Genomic DNA, 24,198 nt, shown 5'->3' with positions numbered 1-24,198 from the left:
CCTCCCTCCTCCTCCATGCTCACTAACCAGCTAAACACAATGGGGATGGATATAATATGTAGATTAATGGTGCCTTCACCGCCCTCTTATTCTAAGACACAGGCTGGAGGGGCGTGACACAGCCTGTGATTGGCAGAAATCTGCCCACACCATGTTATTTCCACAAAATAATAAACATTTGATTTCAAATATATATGTGTATGCCAATTCAAAACAGTTTATTTATATTATTTATTTTTAGTCTGTATTCCCAAAACATGTGAAACTGCTCCTCCTGCTTATGTTTTACTGCAGACAGACTGGGTAAGATCTGGGTCATGTGACAGCTGTAGATTTATTAGCAAAAAGGTACTTTTTTTTTTTTTTTTAATTAAAATAATTACAGTGGCATCATCAACATACAGAAAAGAAGGGACAATATAAAGTACAGTGGATGTTTAGTATCACTGTAAGCAAAGCTAAATTAATAAAAAAAAAAAAACACTGTTATTTAAATCCTAAGTTTACCTTTGCCTAGTTGGCAAAGCCATGTTTGCTCCAGACAACTAATCTAAGTTTAAGGGACAGTGTAAAAACAAACAAAAAACTCACAACTAAAAATTCTTTATAGATGTGTATTTATAAAAATTGCATGAAAATGTACTGAAAGTGAAAAAAACCTCAACATTCAAAAATAAGTTCAAAACACTATACCTACAATTTGCTTAACATGGTCTTCGGTTTTTATTTCCAGTATGTAGCATTATATGGAAAAAAACTTTTTGGTTTACTGCCAAATCTTGCCAAAAAGTGGCACCATCTACTATAAAAAAGCAAACAAAAAAAATTATTCTAATAAAATTACAGTTTGAATTTTGCTTTACCAGTATTATCACATGTATTTAAAATAAAAAGCACAAAAATGACTACCTAAAAAAGCTCTGGTTTATGGACCAAATGCGGTTAAGCTATTAAAAACCAAGACATAAAACATACATAATAAATTCACAAAGAAGCTACAAATGTTCAGTTTCTTGCTAGTGTTCTACAGAGACCCTTTGGAGTCTTCCTTAGGAGTTTTGACTGCTACAGTATCTGCTCTCTAGCATTTTATGGCAAGTGTGGAACTCCCAGAAAACAAATGTTCTGGGGTGGCCCACTGAGATAATTGTATGTAATGATATGTAGGAGACGGAGCTTTGGTTTCTGGCTTGTGCTTCTCAGTCTGGCTGGGATGAGTCATATGTCAACATCTGCTTGTAGGCTCTAGCGCAGCGTTCAACACATCTCAGCTTACTTAGTCACTGGTGGTCCGATGTGGTGCTCTGTCTGAGTGGGGAAAGAGATGACAAGAATGAGAAGCAGCTGAGTCGCAGCCGCAACATCTGACTACTGCTCGGCGCTCCGTGAAAATCTATTCTGAGCAAGTGGAAGGCCAGGGCGAGAAACCCGGTATGTACAGCATCTGCTGGCCTGATGTACAGGTTAGTTATCTATGCAGTGGTTTAAGGCAGATCATTTGGCAGCTAGAGTCCACATAAACTGTTTTGTGGCAGATGAGGCTTAAAGGGGTTGTAGAGGTTCGTGTTTTTTCACTTTAATGCATCCTATGCATTAAGGTGAAAAAACACCTTGCAGTGTCCGGCCCCCCAGCCCCCCAGCCCCCCCCCCCCCGTTTTACTTACCTGAGCCCTGAAAGTGGGCACGATCCCACATCGCTCTCTCCACGGCTCCTCAGCTCTTCACTGGATAGATTGATAGCAGCGCAGCCATTGACTCCCTCTGCTGTCAATCAAATCCAATGACTCGGGCACCGGAGGGCAGGGCCTAGTTATACACTTGGCGGCTATGGATGCCAAGTATATGACACGGAAGCGTGCCCACAAGGTAACCCCCTGGGGAGAGAGCTTGCCAGAGGGGATTATCTATTGCGGGGTGGAGCCACGAGAGCTGCCATGGAACCCCAGAACAGGTAGATCCGGGGGCCACTCTGTGCAAAATGAACTGCACAGTGGAGGGAAGTATGACATGTTTGTTATTTAAACAAAAACAAAAAAAAACTGTACTTAAAAGTGAAACCTGACCCATAACTTGATAAAAAATAATGTTCTTTAGCAAGGAACATACATTCCACATTAATAATTATGCTACCAAAATTAGTGTGTGCTGCAAATTGCCTCCATTGTTGCTGGAGGCTACCATTTAGTTAAAGCCCCTGAGCAGAAGTAAATCATAAAGTGGAACTAAACCTATCGATTTAACAGTTTCAAAAAGTAAAATTCCTGGAATCCCTGGATTGCTATCTGTCACATTTGCTTGTTTTCTTAACCAAACTGTCAAACCATCAAATGGCTGGTGTCATAACTGATCACATGTGCATCACCATGGCAGTTGCAGATCAAGCAGTTTCCTTGGCTGTAAAGGATAGGAGGGTTTAAAACCACTTTAAAGTGAAACTTTACCCATAACGAGCCAATAAATAAAATTTCTTTAGCAAGGAACATGCCTTCCACCTTAATAATTATGTTGCTAAAATTAGTGTGTGCTGTAAATTGCCTTCAGCATTGCTCCCGCTCCTTCTTGCTGAAGGCTGCCATTTTGCTGAAGCCCAGAGCTCCTGAGCAGCAGTAAATCATAAAGTGGAATCAAACCCATCCATTTAATGGTTTCAACAAACCGTTACATTCCTGGAATGTCGGGATTGCTAACAGTCACATTTGCGTGTGTCCTCAACCAAACTGTCAAACCATCAAATGGCTGGTGTCAAATGATCACATGTGCAGCACCATGGCAGTTGCAGATCAAACAGAAGCAGCTTCCTTGGCTGTAAAGGATAGGAGAGTTTAATTCACCTTTAGGCTGTCAGTAGATCGGCCTCTACACTTGGCACGATCTAAAAATGCCTAAAAATATAGCGCAACTGAGCATGTGCAAAGCAAGGTGAGACAGTGTATTACTGGATATTAAACAGCATAGACACTGATGCCCCATACAAACTATCAGTTTTTCTGCTGAGTTTTTCTTTCAGGTTTACCAAAACCATGTAGTAGAAGGGTCTGACTGATTGCATACAAATTGAAACTCCTAAGGTTTGACCTCATATTATATGGTTTTGGTAAATCTGAAGGAAAAACTCAGCAGAAAAACTGATAGTGTGTATGGGGCTTTATTTGTAATGTTTTACATAGCTATACCTGCAAAAGGGGCTAAAGTACTAAAGTGATCTAGCAGGTCTTCATTTTCTGACGAAAGGCCCCTTTCACACATGCGGACCGTTCATTTCATCATTTCTGTCAGGTCTTTTCAAAGAAACAAAATGGATTAAGTTTTCATCAGTTTTTCATCAGCTGCTCATCAGTTTTTTACATCCACTACCAATACAAAATGGATGGAAAACGGACCGTTTGTCAGTTTAAATATGCTTTTCTTCAGTTACGTTTTTTTAACAGAAGAAAAATAGAGCTTTGATCAATTTAAAAAAATGGATGATGATGGATGCGGATGAAAACGGTCTGCATGTGTGAAAGGGTCCTTAGCCTGTCAGTAAATCAACCTTTACAAATTTGTCAGTGCCTAAAAGTACTTAAAAAAAGAGAGCAACTAAGCAAGTGCAGAGCAGAGTGAGACAGTGTGTTACCGGATTTTAAACATTAGAGGCACTTATTTTAAAACGCTTCAGGACCGCCTCACGCAGATATACTTGGGCAGAAGGGCAGATTAACGCACAAGTATGTTGCCCTTCAAGAGGCGTCTTGCGGCACACGCGTGCGCCGGGAGCTCAGTGAGTGTAATCGGGGGTCCCGTGGACAAGATATCCTCGAGGATACCCGCAAAGCCTCATGGAGAGGAAGAACGGGGAAATGCTGATGTAACATTTATTTCCCCATTCTGCCTAATGACACGGACACTGATCACAGCTCCTTGTGATCGGGAGCGGTGATCAGTGATGTGTCACACACAGCCCCTCCCCCCCACAGTTATAATCACTCCCTAGGACACACTTAACGCCACCTAGTGGTTAACCCCTTTACTGCCAGTCACATTTACATAGTAATCAATGCATTTTTAATTGCACTGATCACTGTATAAATGTGAATGGTGCCAAAATCGTGCCAAAAGTGTCAGATGTGTCCGCCATAATGTCGCAGTCATGATAAAAAATTTTTACAAAATAAAAATAAAAATCGCTGCAAGCCGCCATTACTAGTAAAAATAGATAAATAAATAAATAAAAATGCCATAAAACTGTCTCCTATTTTGTAGACACTATAACTTTTGCGCAAACCAATCAATAAACGATTGCAATTTTTTTTTTTACCAAAAATAATGTAGAAGAATACGGATCGGCCTAAACTGAGGATTTTTTTTTTATATATTTTTGGGGGATATTTTTTACAGCAAAAAGTTAGAAATATTGCGCTTTTTTCAAAATTGTCGCTATTTTTTTGTTTATAGTGCAAAAAATAAAAACTGCAGGTGATTAAATACCCCCAAAAGAAAGCTTTATTTGTGGGGGAAAAGTTTTGTTTGGGAGCCATGTTGCACGACCGCGCAATTGTCAGTTAAAGCGACACCATGCCGAATCGCAAAAAAGTGCTCTGGTCTTTGGCCAGCCAAATGATCCGGGGGTTAAATGGTTAATGTTGCTATATCTGCAAAAGGGGCCAGCCTGAAGTGATCTAGGAGGACTTAATTTTCTGACTAAAGTTCCACTTTAATAAGCCCATGAATGAGGTAAAAACATCTGCCGTGGCCAATCGTGGCCAACTCCTACATCAAGCAGAAAAAAAAATTTGTGTCCACATCGGTCGGTGCATGCAATTATTGTACGGCCACCTCTAACATCTAGTGGAGGTTACAAGGGGAATGTGACAGAATTGGATACATTCATGTATGCCTGATGCCAAGGTTTTAAATGGCCAGATTTTACTCCAGCTAAAGCTTATTTCATTTTGGATATAGCAGGCAAGGGTTAGAGCACTTGTCAGTTTTTTATTTGCCATCTGTGTCTCCACTGAGAAGATTCACCTTAACTTCCTGTACTGACAAGAAGTGATGGGAAATCTCCACAACAGGGACATGGCCAAAATCAAAAACACATTTAGTTGAGTGAGGAAGGCTTAGCCCTTGTACACACGGTCGGAGAATCCGTCGGAATGTGTCCTATCGGACCGTGTTGTCGGATAATCCAACTGTGTGTGGTATGCATCGGACTAATTCTGTCGGAATATCCGTCGGACCCAATTTTTCAACATGTTGGAAATATTTTCCGACCAACTGGTTCGATCGGACATACTCCGATCATGTGTAGAGAATTTTGATCGGACCAAGTGCCACGCATGCTCAGGTCAAATTCCTACATCAAAGCTATTGGCTACTAGCCTGAATGTAGTCCCATCGTAACGAAATTATGTCATCACGTTCTGAATGATCAGATTTTTCGACAACTTAGTCCGACCGTGTGTATGCAACAGATTCGGACAAGATCCGACGGGCAAAATCCGTCGGACAAAATCCGACGGATTTGGTTGTCGAAATCTCCGACTGTGTGTACAGGGGCTTAGAATTACTAACAATGTTTCTACTGCTACCTGTTCCTTTCTGTCTCAGTGATGACTGTTGTCCTCCATTTATTTTATGGGTAGCAAGGAAAACACATGAGGGAAAGTTTCCCCAGAGGGTCTAGAGACAGGAATAAATAGAAATCTCTTCTCTTCTTTTCTCTTCTCGACTTTATCAAAAGTTAAAAATAAAAAAATGTTGGATAAAGATAAAGTATAACTAAAGACATCATTTTTTTTTTTTTTAGTTTTGTATAGAGGAGAGAAGGATTAGAACACCCATCAGTTTTTATTGTTGTCTGGGTACCAGTTGAGGAGATTCGCCCTATCTATTTGTCCTGTTTGCTATAATCATGTGAAAGTAAAAGAAAATCTAAAATTTTGGATTGTCCCCAGAAAAGTAATAGAGGGGAAATCTCTCAATGGGGACACTAGTTCTGGTAACCTGGGGGAGCCCCCAAGAGATTCCCTTAATTTGCAGGGATTTCCTCGCACTTCCTGTTTTGGCTATGGGACAGGAAGTGAAGGTAAATCTCCACAATGGGACAAAAATGGCAAAAATAAACCTTGCAGGGGTCTATAACCATCTCGTACTCTTTTCAAAATGAAAAATATAAATAAATAAATTTGGGTATAGCCTATAGTTTAACTTTTTTAGCTTTAGGGCCATGACAGCCGGCAATCCTATTCTTTTCTCACTTAGGAAATAATAGTTATTTTCTATAGTATTGCTAACAAATTGTTTTTCATTCTTTTTTTCTTCTCTGGAGCTCCATGGTGCAGTGCTTGTGGAAACCCTGTGAACAAAAAAGTGCACTGTGAAATCACAGCACATGAAAAAAGTGCCCAAGGGTACAGTATGGTTCAACTTTTGACAAAGAAGGATCTCAATCCCTGAACCTCCCGGGACATTCTACTGTTGTTTCTTTGAGTTCTAACTACTGAATATTTTCTTGCTGGGGCATTACAATTTAAGATGTTAATTGTGTTGGCTCTGTTGGGTTGGTGAGGCCTGCAAGGCAAGGGTTGACACTGCTGGACAGGTTTATACTGGACTTTTGAGATAACACCGCCCCCTTCTGGTCACATCATATAAATAAGAGGCTCCTTGAATCCCTGAGAGTTTCCTGGAGGTCAATATGTAAATGTCACTCTGCCGCTCAGCGCCCCTTGCAGGAGCCCAGTCGGGTTACACGAAGGGCCAGGATTTAAATAGACTTATGCTATCAGATTATGGACTTTTGTGGATTACTTAAAAAGTGCCTGATTCCCCTGCGCTACTAAGTGCAAAGAAAATTAAATATATACCTCAAAATAAACAGAATGATAATATTGATACATTGGGGTCTGCCGCTCTGTACCTATATACGTTCCCACATAAAACTAAAGAGTGTAAGTGAACCGTGAGCAGGGTCCATAGTAAAAACAAACTCTTCTGTGAATCCAGTGTTGCAATGCAAAAATCACCTCCAGGGCCCCTCCACCTTTCAAACTATGCGCTCACCTCTGACTTAGACCTTACACAGGTTAAGAGGTGTATAAATTCAGGGGTAGGATGGATCTCAATCCAGGTCTGCTTGATCCAATAACTGATACGTATAGATGAGTGCTCAGAATTTTTTTTTTTTAAACTAACATAGTGTTGAACCATAAACCACAATCTTTACTAAAAACTTCACAGTATAAACTCAAATTTTTTGGTGCACTTCCTACAGGGCACCCAGGTAAGAAGCTTGACAAATTTGGGGCGTGTAAACCCTTTTGGAATCACAAGGATGTTGTAAAACTTGGATGTAGCTGTACACAACAAAGTCTTCCTGCACATGCATAATTACGTCACTTGGCCCCGCACCTACGTGTTTCGTCACTCGTAAGTGACTTCAAGGAGGGTGGAGGTGCACTGGAGGTGATTTGTGCACTGCAACATTTGATGTAGACACCACTTAACGTAGTTTTTCACTTTTGTGTTAATTTTTCACAATTTAATATAACTTGCACAATTTATTATTACCACCTGGTTAATAGCGTGTGTAACTTTATCTAGCTATATACAGCTACTGTGTATACATTTTATTTTTATAGAGGCACTTGCTTTATTGTGGTAGCGCTCTATCAATCATCACTTACACTTTTTTGTGGAATATTGCTGTCAATTACGGATTTACTGCCAATAATGGACTCTTGACTTACAAAGGACTTTTAATGGACTTTGCCACCTAAACTAGGTATGGCTACCCCATGGGGCATTTTTAAAGAAGGTGAACGTTGTCAGGGAAATGTGTTGGAAATGTCTGGAAGAACTGTATCTTTGTTACCCTGAATTATCTTAGTAAAAAGAACTTTATTGTCCATTTTAACTACCTGTTCTAAAGTCATTAAAAGTGTTAATGCATGGTGTATTAACGTATGGGGCTTATTCAAGGGAACCTGAGAAGTCAGAGAATAAACAGTACATAGGTCTAACAAGCAGAGTAGCTGTCCTAAGGGGGCTATTTTACCAGTTTCCCACATACTAAGACCAGTTTTGCGGCACAGAGTACCTAGTGGCCTAGCCTGGGAGTCACAAGAATTGTGGGCTCGGGGAGAGAGCAAGCATGGGTTTAGCAGTGCTGTGCTTCCTGTATACCATAGTAACATGGAGATAGGTGAAGTTGTGTTGGTAGTGCACAAGTGTCAAGAGTATAAAAGTTTGGCCACAGATTACAAAGAGTCAACAATGTTCTTGGACAGGAGTCCACTTCTCAGTTAGATCACTGCCTTAAAATTGATTGCACATGGTCACAGCCTTAGCCTCCTACTGGGGGCACTAGCGAAAGCTTGCTCCTGATCCCAGACTGGGCATGTTAAGCCCCTCCCACACGTGCATAAATAAAAAGTGGCAAGTGTATTATACAAGACAGGCCTTCCATCCAGTATAAAAATTGCTTTGAGCTAGCCAGAAAGCCCGCCCAAGAAGTAATTTGTGGCTCGACGCTCAGCCATTGAGTTTGGGCAGCATTTCATACCAGAGACAATGGCTCTGCATTCATCTCTGTGGGTTGGCTACAAAGCACTGAAAGAGAGTGATTAGTAGAAGAGAACACCAACCTAACATTGTAGTACTAGTTTAACTTGAAGCCGTGCCAAATCACTTCTTAGTGACAAATAGGCAGTGACTATAATAAATAAAATCTAGCTACAAGTTGATGTTAATTGCAGGCATTAGCAATTTGTAGCAGCAAGTAATCTCTGCTACAAAATCGCCCATCACACATGGTCCCTTTGTCTCTAGGGGCAAAATCATCCCTTTGACCTCAGCATAATCGTCAGTGGCAGAATTGCTAAGGATGTCTGTCTGTCCCTTTGGAATCGCTTCTCTCTGTAGCCAGATGCAACTGAGATGTTGCACTGTTGTGGAGATATATAATTTTTTGATATTTTATTGATATATTGATTGTTGTCCTCTTAGCCCTGATGAAGGGGGAGTCTGTGAACCCCTGAAATGTGTTGGTATCCTATTTTTATTTTCTCTCTGACCCTGTATTTTAATACAATAAAACTGACTCTGGATTATCATCAATGTTGTGGTGGTTCAATCTTATACTTGCATTTTTTTTTTTTTTACAGCCACTCAAAGGGTACGTGAGCACCACTACCATTATTTGGTTCGGAGGGGGGTTGGGTTGTTGATCTGGAACTATAACAGTAATGTAGAAAATATGTGTGCCATATGGTGACTATACAATTCAAGCTGTCAGGCCAGAAAGTTAAGTTCATTATGCACCAGTCAGCAGCACTGAGATGTCTCGATTCTGATCGAATTTTGATCAGATTATAAAATTGCATGGGAGAAAGAGAAATATAATAGACAATTTATATTTGTATCTTCCAATTATTGATCAAACTCCACTTTCCCATGTGTGGCATATCGTTTGATTGGGTTGTTGATTAAAGATGGAATATTCCTAATGGGAGAGATCAACCAGAAAAAGAATTGGTTATTTATCAAAGTGCGTATGGCCACCATTAAGCATTAGACCCCAATATTAAAATTTTACCTGGGAGTTCCATTACAACACACATGAGCACATTCAAAATGTGTTCAGTGAATTCAGCAAGGTACTTGGAACCCAACTTTTTAAAAAAAACTGACTTGACAGTGAAATCAGGAACTCTAGACTGGTTATTATCTCAGCTTCCTTTCATCAAGAAGGACAACTGCAAGGCTGGACGTACAATACGACTGTGACATTACAGCAAACAACTGTGAAATGTCAAATGTGAAAGTGACAAAAATGCCTTGCCGGTAAACTTTACTGTAGTAGTTCAAAACAAGAACTCCCTTAGGCTGCGTACACACGCGGGGACTGTTCGCTCAACTTTGTCCGCTGAACAGTGTTTCGGCGGACAGTCCGCTCGTGTGTGGGCTTTCAGCGGACAGTTTCAGCGGACAGTCTGACGAACAAAGTTTTTCGGAAATTCCGAAAAACTGTCTGCTGAAACTTGGTTTGAGCGGACAGTCCGCCCGTGTGTAGGCTTGTTCGTCAAACTAAGTCTCGCGCATGCTCAGAAAGAATTTACACGCCGAAGGTTGCATTGCAGTGTATAGGACGTCGTTTTCTAGTCCCGTCGTACGTGCCGTTCACGTCATCGCGCACGGTTTCAGCGGACTGTTCGTTCGTCGTGTGTGGGCAAGTCCGTCCATGCTAATTTTGAGCGGACTGTCCGCTGAAACTGTTTGACGGACAAAGTTGAGCGAACAGTCCCCGCGTGTGTACGCGGCCTTAAAGTGGTTTTAACCACTTGCTTACTGGGCACTTAAACCCCCCTCAGTCCCAGACCAATTTTCAGCTTTCAGCGCTGATGCATTTTGAATGACAATTGCGCGAGCATACAACACTGTACCCAAATGAAATTTTTATCATTTTTTTCCCACAAATAGAGCTTTCTTTTGGTGGTATTTAATTACAGCTGGGAGTTTTATTTTTTTCTAAACAAACAAAAAAAGAGGCAAAAAAAAAATCATGTTTAATAGTTTGTTATAAAATTTTGCAAACAGGTAATTTTTCTCCTTCATTGAAGTGCGCTGATGAGGCGGCACTGATAGGCTGCATTGGTGGGCACTGATAGGCTGCATTGGTGGGCACTGATAGGCTGCACTGGTGGGCACTGATAGGCATAGTTAAGGCGGCACTAATAGGCACAGATAAGGCGGCACCGATGGGCACAGATAAGATGGCACGGATGGGTGGCACAGATGGGTGGCATGGATGGGTGGCACTAAGGGGCACTGATAAGTACCACTGATAGATGGGACTGATGGGCACTGATAGGTGGCTCTGATAGGTGGCACTGCTGGGCACTGATGGGCGGCACTGCTGGGCCCTGATGGGCACTGGTAGATGACACTGATGGGCACGGATATGTGGCACTGGGGTGCAGCACCTTTGTTGAGGCAGATTGTGGGCACTGCTGGGTGGCACTGTGGGCACTGCTGGGTGGCACTGTGGGCACTGCTGGGTGGCACTATGGGCACTGCTGGGTGGCACTGACGGGGGCACTTATTTTTTAATGCTGTTTAGTGATGAGGGGGCAGGTGGGCACTGGCAGGGGGCAGGTGGGCACTGGCAGGGCTGGCCGTGATCGGGACTGATGTCCCGATCACGGCCGCCGGTGATCGGCTCTTTTTTTTTCTCCTCGCGCTGTCAGCGCGAGGAGGAATAATAGCCGAGTACTGGCTCCGTTATATCACATGATCAGCTGTCATTGGCTGACAGCTGATCACGTGATAAGGGGTCGGGATCGACCTCTTGCTCAGATCAGTGATCAGGCGAGTCTCATAGACTCGCTGATCACAGAGCGCGCCGCGCGCGCCCCTCAGGGGGTGCCCAGGCTGCTCGTGCACGGGACGACGTCAATAGACGTTGTCCCGGCAAAGGAGATCCGCGCTGTAGCCGTCATTTGGCTATAGCGCGGGTCTCAAATTGTTAAAGGCTTAGGGGGATTATAGGAAATCGATATTATGCCATATTAAAGTACTTTTAACAGCCCTATTTAAAAATGCATTGATAGCGAAAATAAAAATGTGTAGCCCAGTTCTGAAAAAAAAACAAAAAAAAAACACTTGTTGCAATGCTCACCTTTAATTCATGGCTCCCTTCCCCCGAGTAGTAATTAAAGTGATTGTAAACAATCCCCTTTGTAAAACATTCTATGTAGTTCAAAATAGTAACGAAAAGGCAAAACATTATGTATAGCAGCAGCACACTGAATTTTCCAGTGAAAGGCTGTGCAGGGGAGACATGTCAAGACAAATCTGATCATTCGATGAGAGCAGGCTGAGTTCCCAGCACAGCTAGAAAACTGAAAATGCTGTGTTCTCCTGCTTAGTGTGGTCAGTTTGCAATAGTAAAGCAGAGGGACTGACAAGAACACCAGTGATTTCACACAAAGGAAGTAATAAAAGAGAGCAATATACTTTTTCATATAAGTACATGGTATAGCAGGCACAGGAATATGAAATGTTGGGGTAAAAAAGGACCCATGTCACTGAACCAGACAGAAGACCCTTGGGCTGATGTGTGTTGGATGATTCTGCTGCTAGAGACAAATCGCCGGTGGCAGGATCCCTAAAGAGACCTTCTTACGGAGGTCATTTACAGCAAGAAGCCATTCTGCTGCTGGCTTCACTGCTGCTGAATTTCAATTGCTGGCAACAGGAGACATCTTGCTGCCTTGTCTACAGAGGGAGTGATTCCATAGGGGCAGACAACCTCTTAGAGATCCTGCTGCTTGCAATTTCGAAAAAATCACCAGTGGCAACAGCAATAATCGGCAAAGTTGCCTGTGTGGCATCAGTAAATTCGAAAAAAAATATATGCATCATCAGAATAAAAAAAAAGTTCAGCAGGGGCCTCAGGTAAGTGGAAAAGGGCAGGGATGGGGCTAGCTGTTAACCCATCATTCTATTTTTAGGATTTTTTTTATTGAATCCATAATTAAAATGAATACTTGCCTTTAATATCTAATATAATAATAATAATAATAATAATAATAATAATCTATCTATCTAGTTCAGCCTTAAAGCAGAATTAAACTCTCAATTTTGAAAACCACCAACAGGCTTTTTTTTTCGTAACAGAAGAGACCCTAGTAGTCTGTCAAAAAGCTTCTCCCTTGTTTTGGAGGCGACGCTTCTGGGCCCCTATGAAAGTTCACGTTTAGCTTTTTATCAGAGGTCCCAGATCCACCCTCGCTCTTACTACAACCATGAAGGCCAGCATTAAGGCTTTGGAAGTTGTGGAAAGACTTTCAAGTCCTAGTTATGCCGGAATATAACCTTCTCCTTTATGGATAAACCCGCAGCTCCCACACTTTTATGGTTTGCCCGACCCCATGAATTTCAGAAGTGGCTACGGTTCAAGGGGAGGATATGTGGGAGCAGCCTTTCAAGCATCTAGTGTTGGCAAGGGACAGATTGATCCAAATTAATTTCCTTCATAGGATCTATTACACACCAGCTAGAATATTAGATACATATCCCACCTCATCTGCAGAGTGCTGGTGTTGAACATACTCCCCTGCAAATTTTGAACCCATTTTTTGTCAGCTCATTCATGATTTCTGGTCAGAAGTTACTTCTTGCATTGCTGAAGTACTAGTTGCTCCCATCCCTATGTCAGTCCAGGTCTGTCTCCTCGGTCTAGTGGAGGATGTAGTGCCCTCTAAAGCACATAGAACTCTACTCATTCTATTATTCTATGCCCGCAAAGCTATTTTTCTAAAGTGGAAAAAGCCAGGTGCTCCCATCCTGTCCTTTTGGGAGGGCTTGGTGAATATCATGGTTCCTTTCTACAGGGGCACCTACATTTCTTGGGTTGCGAGAATTTTTTTTATCAAGTGTGGCAGGCCTGGTAAGATACATCCTCCACCATCGGATGAGGGTAAAGGTTATACTCAGAACAAATTAAGTTTGACACCAGACACCTTTGGGAGATTGATAATTGGAGAGCTTTGGTAGAGTGATCAAATTTCAGGATGGTCAAACCTCTTGCTGCATGTGAAATTGCCTTAGGCTGCTCGCATTTATGATGGTATAAACCTTGTCTCTCTTCCAGTTTTACAAAATGCTTGTAATTATCTCGTTATAGATGACTGACAGGTTGTCGGAGTCAAGCTGGTGGTTGGGGGGAGGTAGTGGTAGGGTAATTGGGGTTTAGATTAGTAGTTGATCTTTGTTATTTAGCCAGGAAGTAGTTTTGCTTTCTGTACCTGTTGCTTTGGCCCTGTGAGACCTGTTGTGGTGTCGACCTTGTGGCAGCCACTACTATGTTCTTGCACTTTATAAAATTTCAATAAAAAGAATTAAAAAATAAAATGCTTCTCCCTAATTGTCAGCGGTAATGTACACAGAGTCAGGTATGTGCAGCTTAAGAGTACATTTACAGCACCGCTCCATGCCATGATGAAATGACTCCCCTGCACAAACCCAGAAGTGTCATAATTGTGGGCCAGCCATTCAAGGACCAAACAGAGCAAACCCAGAAGAAGGCCAGGCAAACCTGGAAATAGTCGGGGCTAACTGGTGCAATGACTCCACAGCATTGGAGGGCTCGTTTGACAGGGAAATCTGCCATAATGTGCGAATACGAGGTTCTTATTAGCACATTAAGGAATAAACCTCCTGGGGCCCATTAGAAAACAAAAAAGAAATGGCAGAATTTAATACCGCTTTAACCTCTGCTGTTGTACTGAATCATACATTTTCAACATGCAGTAAAATAACCAAAACTTGGTACATGTTGTAAGTGTTTTTATGCCACCTGCTCTCACTGTGCTGTCCTCGAAATGCACCTATAAATGTCCACTGCTAGAGAAATCCTTATGCGGGAGGAGTTCTCATCTCCCTCACCAATAAGAAATCTACACAAATTGACTGCCAACTCTATAGGCTAGTGCACAGTTTTCCACAATTTTAAAAAAATAAATGCAAACGCTGCAGGAAGTTCCAGGAAAGCACAGGGCTATATAAACGTTTAGTGAATTATAGGATGTCGGCACAACGAGAGGCCAAACCGAGAGAGAGAGAGGGATGGGAGGAAGTTTATTTGTCAATTTCATGGAAAGACTGAAAGGCGGAATGCATTTTCAATTCCCACTGATACTAATTCTCCTTCTGCTGGCACATAAAACTCGGGACGCCTCGAGCTAAAATTTGTCTGGAAAAAAAATTGCAGGAAAGGGTGTGCACTTGGGCGATCTTCCAGCGCACTTATACAAGCCTTACAAGTGCGCGAGCTGGCAGACGAAAATGTGCAGGACAGAAAATATTAAGATGAGAAAAAAAAAAAAAAACAGACGAAAACAAAATAAAACAAAGGGAGTTGCCCTTTTTGCTTTCAGCAATGTTTTCTATCTACGTGAGGAAATAAAAAAAAGAGGTGTGACTGTAAAAGGCGATCGCATTGTTCTGGTAGAGAAAGAAAAACAAAGTAATCTGTTATTTCTACCTTCAGTGATTATAGGGGGAAAAATTTGTACAATAAGCCAGACAAATGTCGCGCCAGCCAAAAGCACCAGAGGAAAGAAATAGTCTTTGCCCTTAGCAACCAGGACCTCCTGTTCATTTCCCTGTGCTGTACTACTGGGAAGACCAACTGGTCAACATAGTCAACAGCCAATTCACAAGGGCAGATGCTAAAGACTAAGCAATTCACAAAGACTGATGTCAAGGACTAGTAACCCATAGCAACAAGATTCCTGGCTTCAGTTTAAAAATTTGATCAGTTTTTTGGCCTCTGATCTATTTCTCAACAGCCTAACCACATAAGGTTGAGATCTGTGGCTATGGGGGTGATGGAGGATGGAGACGCAGATCGAATCCTGAATCATACTTCTGTGAAAGGCGGTGCAATCTTGCTCCTCTAGGTGTCGATTATCTATTATACGCTGATTCAAATTAAATAGGTGTCCTAGACAAACTTTGGAGCAACGGACCTCTGACGGGTGTGCCAAAGATTGGATCCATTGGAGGGGGAGAATAATCTGCTGGATGTCCAGTAGCCTCGGCCACCATAGCCATTACAAGCTTGTATGATGCACTTCCATAGGGTAGATGTGTCCAACACACTTGGTAAGAGTATCCATCTTCTGTTTAACATGCTATAGCAGTTTGATACAAGATTTGACGTAGTTCTGGATACCAGATGATCAGACCCCTCGGATTTGAATAGATACCAGAGGACATTCACATATTTAATTATTCTGGACTCCCTATTGCTGTTATATCTTCTTATTTTTTCTTCACACTAATTCTGAGTTGTGGTTACACTTTAGCGCTGCACTTTATATTTATAACTCCTTTAAAAACAAAAACAAAAATCTACCCATAAAAAATAAAACAATTTTAGCCATAACATTACAAGAAAAATAACAAGCATATAACATTGTCCTTAATTGCCTGCGTTCATAAACTTTATAAATAAAGTTATTTGGAACTATTAGGCCGGGTTCACACCTATACGAATTAGATGCGGGTCTCTCCGCATACAATTCGCATAGCAGGAGAATGTGACTGGCTTCCTACGGAGCCGGTTCACATATCTCTGTTGCGGCTGGGGAGCGCACTGTGCGTCTTTGGGCCGAATTCAGGCATAGATTCAGCCCCGATTCGCCCCTGAAACAGGGAACAGGGACGCACAGCGCTCCTGTGCGATTCACAGCTGGTTCCAGTATGCCACATACACACAACCGGAATTTCGGCCAGCAAACGACCTATGAGAGATTTTCTTCGGAAAAGTTTGGTGTTAATTCTTGCTTTCTTTTCGTGTTTTTCGTTTAGCGCTTTTAAGTTTGCGCTTTTGATTTCGTGCTTGACAGTTCGTTTCCGAACGGCCGTTCATCAATCAGACATGTTGCGGAATCAGAGGAGATAACGTGTTATTTATTATTGGCCTTGGAGTTAATGCTTTGACATAATTTTTTTGGTTGAATAATGATTTGATTTGATATATTTTCTATATTTTTGGATGCATAGAATGCACTTTTTGGTTAAGTTCTATTGGAAGATAGCATGTCTAATTTTTTATTTTATTTTTAATGCACAATAAAAAAAATTGTGGAGAATAATACTTGGCTATGTGTTTTACTTCAAATGACAGTTTGGGAGTAGGCAGTTACATTTTATAAAATACAATGTAAAATTGACAAGGGACACCAACATAGTTGTATCTTTGATCTTATAAACTACGGGATAATGGTGTTATGGTAACTTACACAAATAAAAAAAATAAAAAAACATAATATTATTCTTGATATCACTAGAAAAAAAATCCTTTGAAAATGTGTTTGCAATAACTCCATCAGGGATCAGTATCACCAGCAAAGCAGCTTCATTATTATCCCATTAAAGAAGAAGAGAATTGTGCGCTGCATTTTGAGATTTCATAATTTGCAGCGTCACCAATGTTAATTCTCCATTACAAAATGCTAGTTTACTAGACCGACCGCTTCTGCTTCCAAGCATGCGTGTTTGTACTTTGGACTTTTGTCCAAAAAACTTGTGTACACACGATTTGAAAATCCAACACCACACATTTGTTGGCAGAAATTTGAAAACATGCTAGCCAACATTTGTTGGCGGAATATCCGATAATTGTCTGGCGGAGCGTACATACAATAGGATTTTCTGACAACAGCCTGTCATTGAACATTTCCCATCGGAAAGTCCAATCCTGTGTACGGGGCTTAACACCATGCTATGTCATATTTGGAATATGGTCTCTGGAGGATCACCTACCTGCTAACAGTGACACCTGGAGGCTAAAAGTATATACTACGCTAAATATACTTGTTCAACAAATTGTGCATAACATGTTGCTTTTTACCAAATTTAAGATAAGGAAAATGAAAATGGATGTATAAAAGGCTGTTTAGGCTTAGCCTGAATTGGGCTTTCTTTCTTTTATTTTCACTTCGTGATCGTGTTAGTAAGTCTGTTGTTTTTCAACAGAACAAGCTGCTCTGCAGTTGAGGCATTTAGAGGGTTTAGACAAAACATTTAAAACTGACATGTGGTGCTTAAAATGATCAGCTTTTATTTATGTAACACATTTAGGCTCGGTTCATATATATTCGGTGCAGGAAATGAAGCGAACCCTGTACGTTTCCCGCAATGCATTGAAATTGACACCACAAAACGGTTAGCAAACAGCAGTGTGATTGACAGAACTGGATTGCATAGGTGAGAACACCCATTCAATCTGATTCCAGTGCATGGGAAAAAAAGTGTCCTGCACCTTTTTTGTGCGGATTAGGTGCGATTAGATCCATACGAATGAATAAGCTGTAATATATTAGATTTGATTTTGGGTTTCATGCTGCTTTAACTGTAAAAATATTCTTTATATAGACATCCAAAAGCTCCAAAATTTCTGCTGATTGCTGCCATCTCATGGTGTATGGTTTGATACGGCCCCATGTAAACAGCTGGATAAAGATCAGTAAACTAATTTTACACATGTAAACATTCGTGCTCAGTGTTGGCTGTACTTCCTCCCCAAACACATACACACGGACATGCATAAATTGGGCCTCAGAATGGGATAGGGCTAAAGCCAGCAAAAGAGGTGCTTTTAATCCTCAACATGACTACTGACTAGAATGAGACCAAGTGCTTTACATGCACTAGGTTTCCTGGGGAATGAACTAAAAAAATGTAAATAATTTTGGCCAAAGTTCTTCTTTAAGTGGCTGTGGATCGAAATGATAACACGATTGCAAACTGTTTACAGTGTTTTTTGCAATGTTACCCCAAAGGCTGTACAGGAAAATCTGGATGGGATACCACTGCTGTCATTCAGAGTCAAGGCTTGTCTCTCATATTCTGCTTCCACTGCAATAAACTCACCATATAATTTGCCAATGTCGGGCAACCACCAACCTTAGCGATGTGGGTGCGGTGTGCCAAATAATTATGGAGTGAAGAAACAATTACAGAAAACATGCAATCTGTGGTCATCACCAAAGCTAAATGGCATGAGTGACACTGACAGAGAAACCAAAGCATGCATCAAGTTAGTACTCATTTTCAGCTGTTACTGCAACATCTACCTGCAAGAAATGTTTTATGTCTTTTACATTTTTACATGATTCCCTACTCTGATCACTTAAAACAATAAACAGCAAGTTCTCCCTCTAGTGGTCATTTGTATAAGACACCACTGGGACATGAGGGGAACAGGTTAATGCAGGCCTCCATAGGAACCCATAGTTATGAAAATCGCTTTGTATGCAGTACGAGCTGCCAAGTCAAGCTTACAACAGGGCAATTGACGCCCCGTGCAGGGCAGAAGAGACAGCCACTCCAGAAAGAAGAGGGTACAAAAAGTTCAGGACTTGCAACCTCTCATGCAGATGTAGTTCACAGCTCATTGGGGGGGGGGGGGGGGGTGCACTTTGGCCTTGGGTGCTAAAGGACCCCATGACATGGTGCTGACTGGCACTGTCACATAGCAGAATCACATGTTCTTCCATACTTGGAAGTACCCAGTATTCCCTTCAGCCCACAGAACGGAGGATCAGAAGTACTGCAAGTATAAACTGGGAGCATATAGGCAATTATAGCAAACTTGTTGCTTTGCCCTAAATGGGTGCAGGGTTGCTTTAATGCAATTCTGCTACACAAAAAAAAGTGCTAAAAGGTATAAAATACAAAATCACCACATGAGGGCGCATTTACATTTACACTAATGCAAATATGGAACAGCAAGTCCAAACCTGACTTTTTACAAATGGTACAATAATAGTTCAAAATAGTTTCCCTTCAATAATTTTTACTTTGGTATCCCTGCCTTGTAAATATATAATCCACCCTTTTTCTGTTTTCACAAAATGATTCTGTGGTTGTAGCGCTGCCAATTCCTCACTAATAAAAGGTCAAAGGGTCTTTCTGTCAATCACACTGACAACACCTCGCCTGTTGTGGTGGAGATGGACTCGGATGCAGCACAATACAAAAACAAAATATGAATCCATCTCTGTCCTAGAACACTGATAAAGATCGGGGGTCTGCGCAGGTTCCAGTTTTAGCCTCTATGGAAAAAAGAAGTATGAAAACCAAACGCCAGCAAAACGTCATGACGCAGATTGCTATCAAGCTCATCTCTTCATTTGGTCACTGGACGTACTAAGATAACATTATTGCTTTTTTATTGTTAACTTATCTGCCGTGGGTCAGGTTGACCTAAGGTCTCCAGACAAAGCTGAAGGTTGGTGGGACAATAGCATTACTGTACAATTCTCTGGAGTAACGCATCCAGAATGGCTTTGAGATGAGTAATGGTGGAGGCAGCACCTCATTGTCAGAAACAAATTGGCCAGTTTTTGATAGCGCTGCTGAAGTACGGAACCATTTTATCAGCTTAAAGAGACCCTGTCACCAACCTAAAAAACTACAGACAAAAAGGATAGAGGAATCAAGTATTTTAAATGTTTGCTTTCACTGTTCTTTCTTTCAAGAAATTATTTTGAACTCACTTGTAGTGTGCCTTTGAACATGCTAGAAAATTTGAGGAAGTGTCAATTCCTTCACACGACACCTATTCCCTCCTTGCACATCATAGCCCTCTTCTCCTCTGGGAGTGTCTAACTATTCTCTGTGCTGGCCCAGCTACACAGCCACTCCCTATATAACCTTTTATGTAGTTCCAAGGGGAGGAGCGAAGGGGAATACTATATAGCAGCAATTCTCAAAGGGTTTTGTGGCACCCTGGGGTTCCTCTGGAGATGGTGAGGGGTTCCTTGAGCTGTTAAAGTGGAAGTAAACCCTTCTATCGTTTTCAGTCAAGGAAGCTGCCATCTTGGCCTCTAATGATTCTTCAACTGTCATAATGCTGCACATGTGATCAGTTATGAAACCAGCCATTGGATGGTTTGAAAGTTTGGTTGAGAGCACAACCAATGTGAAAGTTAACATTTCCGGCATGCCATGAACGTAAGTGTTTTTTGAAACTGGGTTTACTACCGCTTTAACAGAAGTGAATAATTTCCTGCGAGTCCAGCATCACTCAGCAGGGAGAACTACATTGCTCATCAGTCTAACAAGGCATTCCTTCAATTCTTTTACTGACAACCAATGTAAGGTGGAGCCTCTCCCACTAACCACCAAGCTAAGGTGGAGTCTCTTCTACTGACAAACATTGTAGGTTGGAGCCTTACTTACTGACCACTAATGTAAAGTGGAGCGTTTCCTACTTCCACCAAAGTAAGTTTGGAGCCTTTCCTACTTCCACCAAAGTAAGTTTGGAGCCTTTCCTACTTCCACCAAAGTAAGTTTGGAGCCTTTCCTACTTCCAACAAAGTAAGGTGGAGCCTTTCCTACTTCCACCAAAGTAAGGTGGAGCCTTTCTTACTGACCACTAATGTAAAGGGACAACTTCTCTTGATTTCCAGTTTAAGGGGACACAGTTTATTCTGACCACCATTGGTGCACTTTCCCACTATACTCCTTTGTAAGAGGGTCACTTTTCCACTGGTCACCTTTCCCTATTCCTTTATTATTAAATCTACAACATACGGAACATACTAATATACCAGAAGCTGTACATATAATCTTTAGCGGAGGTTTCCTGAGGCCCATAAATGTATTTTATTATTTCAAGGGTTCCTCAAAAAGGTTGAGAAAGGCTGCTGTTGATGTGTGTGGCTGTTACTCATCTACCATAGCACAGAGAACTGGAATAGTAGAGCAGGAAATGCAACTCTACTTAGAGGCAGGGGGCCTAGGAAGTTTAAAGCTTTTACAGTAAAATCCTTTTAAAATCATAAATTACAGTGGTACAGGCATTTTTGCAGGCCACATTTGTGCGGGCATGGCAGCCCATTCAAATGAATGCGTTTCCGCAAAAAAAGGTCCATGCACCTTTTAAAAAATGCAGCCACAGGGAAATCGCATGATCTTTTAGACCCTGGTCTTTATTTCTCTGCGGTTCCTGCACTCACGCTGCAATTTTACATGCATTATGGCAATTACATGTCATTCAGACACACAGAGCAGTGTATTTTTACTGCAGGTGGTCTGTGAGTGTGGGAATTGCTGCTATTCTAGTACCCACAGCCACACGCAGAAATGTAAACCAAGCCTTAAACATTGCCTTACTTGGCGGATTTTTTTTTTTTTAAACCTGCGGTGGTGTGCAAAAGCTAAAGCTCTTAAGTGTATAAAAAAGTGCATGTGAAAAAGCACACAAAAAAAGTGCACTTAAGGGTCTTTCTCCGCCTCCTGAAGTAGTAGGACTCTACCCTGACCCCCAAGACACAAGGCTCCTGACAGGGGCAAGGTTCAACATGGTCCACCTAGTCAAAAGACCCCTCTCCTCATGGTCAGCCAAAGCAGACCACCTAGTATTTGGTGAGAGGCTCTCCCAAAGAGAGACTTCCCGGTTCAGGAAAAAAAGGAACTTGATGGCCACACATCTTCCCCCTAGGTTCAGGGTAGGCCTGAGGACCCACACCCTCCATCCTAGTGAAAAAAAGAATCACAGGCAAAAGTGCAGTGACAAACGTGAAGAAAAAATAAATATAATAAAATATTGCCAATGCTAGTACATAGGCTGGGCCCTGCAGCCCAATAATAAAGAGTTTACCCCGACTTAGCCAAAAGGCCTAGCCCAAAGAGGTGCAGTGCAGAAAAAGATTTAGTGCCGTGGAATTGTGCTCATTCCCAATGTGGGGTACCCACACCCGAAGAGCACCCCTGGGGCAACCAATTCTCAAGGAGCACTGACGGGCTCTCTGCCTTCCCAGCCCATGACCAGACTAGGTAGGCTCATTGAAATCAGGAGGCACTGGGCCCCTTCAGTCTTCCTGTCTTACTTGACTGATGTGATACTGCACTAAGAGTGCTAACCACTACACCACTGTGGATGGCACAGTGGTGTAGTGGGTAGCACTCTCACCTAGCAGTAAAATGGGTCGCTGGTTTGAATCCCAACTACGACACTACCTGCCTGGAGTTTGCATGTTCTCCCTGTGCCTGAGTGGATTTCCTCCAGGTACTCTGGTTTCCTCCCATACTCCAAAGACATGCAGGTAGGTTAATTGGCTTCTGTCCAAAATTGGCCCTAGTATATGAATGGGGACCTTGGATTGTGGGCACCTTGAGGGTAGGGACCAATTAGAGTGTGCAATGCACAGGGATGGGGACAATTGTAGACACCTCACACTGGATGGACTGGTGTCTTTATTCAACCTTACTAACTATGTGATACTGCACTAATAAAGAAGTGTATATTTTTCCCGGTGACGTCCCAACATTTCATTGTGGTTTCTGTGTCCCATTCCAGTACAGTCACTGTGAGCACCTGTCTTATCAAGGTTGAACACTGCAAGGAGTGCAGTGCTCATGCTCTGATATACAGCTTCTTTACTAATGTTATCTGGGGCCGGCTGTCTCTTACGGGTTCTTGCAGCTGCAGCATCAGGGAGCCAGCTGGAAGATCCAGGAAGAGACAGACAGCCCCCTAATTACCTACAGCAGCATATCCGCTGGGGATGCATGACATATGTATCCCATAAGGCTGCATAACTGGAAATACCTTCTCTCTTAGGCGAGAATCCCAGTTCTGGAGAGGGCAAAAAAAAAAAAATGTAAAAAAAAAAATTCGGATTCGCATTTCGGAAAAAAATTAAAAAAATAAAAAAGTCCAATTGTGACAGAGGAGGGGAGCACTTTAAGGATAATTGAGGAAAGTGAAAATATAGTGCTGGACCCATAAGGTTATCTTGTTAGTATTGCCATCTTGAAGTAGATAGAAATAATCTGGTTCCCAAGCAGGCGGCTTCTACACCCCAGATCTCCACGTCTCCTCGTAATGTAACAAAAATGGAAATTGGACGCGCCACACCACTGCTAAGCGGTCCAGATACAAATGTATTCTAATCCCCTGACTTTTATAGGAATAAAAGTTGTATCTGGACCTCTTAGCAGTGGTGTGGCGCTTCCAATTTCCATTTTTGTTACAATATACTTTAAAGTGGTTGTAAACCCTTACAATACACTTTGACCCACAGGAAAGCCTAGATTAAGGCTTACCTGTAGGTCCAAGAAATATCTCCTAAACCTATACGGTTTAGGAGATATTTGCCCGAAGACAGGCACCGCTGTCTACGGCACATGCGCAGTAGACAGCGGCGCGCAGGCGCACTGATCGCGGCATCATCAACAACGCGTGTCGGCTCCCGTGCGCATGCGCAGGAGTGACGTCATCGCGGCTTCACGGAATGACAGAGGCGGAACTGCGAGACGCCACCGAGAAGATGGATGCGCCGGACTACAGGGGACAGCGGTGACTTCGCTGGCTCCTGTGTCAGGTAAGTGACACATAATGGACTACTATGCGATGCATAGTAGTCCATTATGCTTTGCCTTTGCAGGGAATGAAAGAGGAAGTAAACCCATCAGGGTTTACTTCCTCTTTAAAGGATAAAGCTGGACATTTGTACACACAAGAGGCCACTGGACCAGCTTCAAGGGCAATGACTCGGGAGTTCAGCCTGCCAGGGTCTCCACCCATTATAAAAACCATCAAGGCTGGGTGGGCCGACACTTTAAAAAACGAAAAAAATAATTATCCACGTTACATCAATACATTTAGAAAACAATATTATGAACACCAGGGAG

General features: G+C 42.0%; 1 protein-coding gene and 1 long non-coding RNA gene across 12 annotated transcripts in view; one reads left to right on the top strand and one right to left on the bottom strand.

Annotated features, from left to right (window-relative positions):
- FOXP1 (forkhead box P1) overlaps positions 1-24,198 on the bottom strand; it is a 1,079,246-nt gene that overhangs the window by 999,490 nt on the left and 55,558 nt on the right. The gene's annotated exons all lie outside the window — the stretch shown is intronic.
- On the top strand, positions 1,214-7,897 carry LOC143927649 (uncharacterized). Its single transcript, XR_013262292.1, has 2 exons — positions 1,214-1,431; positions 6,311-7,897. It is a non-coding gene; the product is annotated as an uncharacterized LOC143927649 (long non-coding RNA).

This window comes from Lithobates pipiens, unplaced genomic scaffold (genome assembly GCF_037356315.1).
Source record: "Lithobates pipiens isolate NorthernLeopardFrog02 unplaced genomic scaffold, aLitPip1_a1.2 Scaffold_23, whole genome shotgun sequence".
Lineage (NCBI taxonomy): Eukaryota > Metazoa > Chordata > Amphibia > Anura > Ranidae > Lithobates > Lithobates pipiens.
This window is presented reverse-complemented; position numbering and strand designations above follow the sequence as displayed.